The 965-nt window shown below is 35.1% G+C and overlaps 1 pseudogene; it reads left to right on the forward strand.

Annotated features, from left to right (window-relative positions):
- Positions 1 to 549: 549 nt before the first annotated feature.
- On the forward strand, positions 550 to 669 carry LOC112481420 (annotated as a pseudogene).
- Positions 670 to 965: the final 296 nt, after the last annotated feature.

The raw sequence follows: 965 nt of genomic DNA on the forward strand, positions 1-965 counted from the left end.
TGCTGCTGCTGCTTTTTTTAATTATTATTATTAAATTTATTGGTGTGGCTTGTAGTGCCATTTAAGTATGATATTTTTTGTTCGGAAAATGACTTCTCATAGACCATTGCCCTTCATTCTATCACAAGTACTTCGTCTTGAAAGAATGTAAGACATGGAATCTTGAGAAATGGTGGTTTGCAGTCTTCCTGCTCCAGTATTAGGGAGAAATATATAGTCGAGCCGGTGTAGAGCCGAGAGATATCTGACAACTTCCAGCATGTTAGTAAGAACACTGACTACTCTTTCTTGGGGGTTTAATATGCCTATAAACTGACTGCTAGAAATCTCAACCCATACTATAAATGTTTCTCCTGTGCTTGTGTTTACTCAAGAATAAAATTAGACCCCCATAAAGTATAGCTACTAAAAAATACACCAGTTAGATATGTTCTCCATTTATTTAGAATAATGAACACACAAAGAAGCAATAATCTTCTCTAAATCACTTAATCTCTCTTAGACTTTACTCTCTCTGCTTATATTTTGGATATAAAATTATTCAACTTAGTCTACAGCCATGCCACCCTGACACACGCCTGATCGTGTCTGATCTCGGAAGTTAAGCAGGGTCGGGCCTGGTTAGTACTTGGATGGGAGACCACCTAGGAAGACTAGATGCTGTAAGCATTAAAAATATATATATATTCAACTTATAAATGAGAGAATTTTATTGAGGAGAATTTAGCATTACAATAGCTGCTTACACGTTCTGAATTCTCATTGTGCGGTAGGAATAGCAGGCAAATACCTTAGTTACACATTTCCTCTTGTAATTTTAGGAAAATCCTACAAGCATTAAAATATATATATATATTCAATTTATAAATGAGAGAATTTTATTGAGAATTTAGCATTACAATAGCTGCTTACACGTACTGAATTCTCATTGTGCGGTAGGAATAGCAGGCAAATACCTTAGTTAC

The sequence above is a fragment of the Pteropus alecto genome, unplaced genomic scaffold, assembly GCF_000325575.1.
Source record: "Pteropus alecto unplaced genomic scaffold, ASM32557v1 scaffold72, whole genome shotgun sequence".
In the NCBI taxonomy this organism is placed as follows: Eukaryota; Metazoa; Chordata; class Mammalia; order Chiroptera; family Pteropodidae; genus Pteropus; species Pteropus alecto.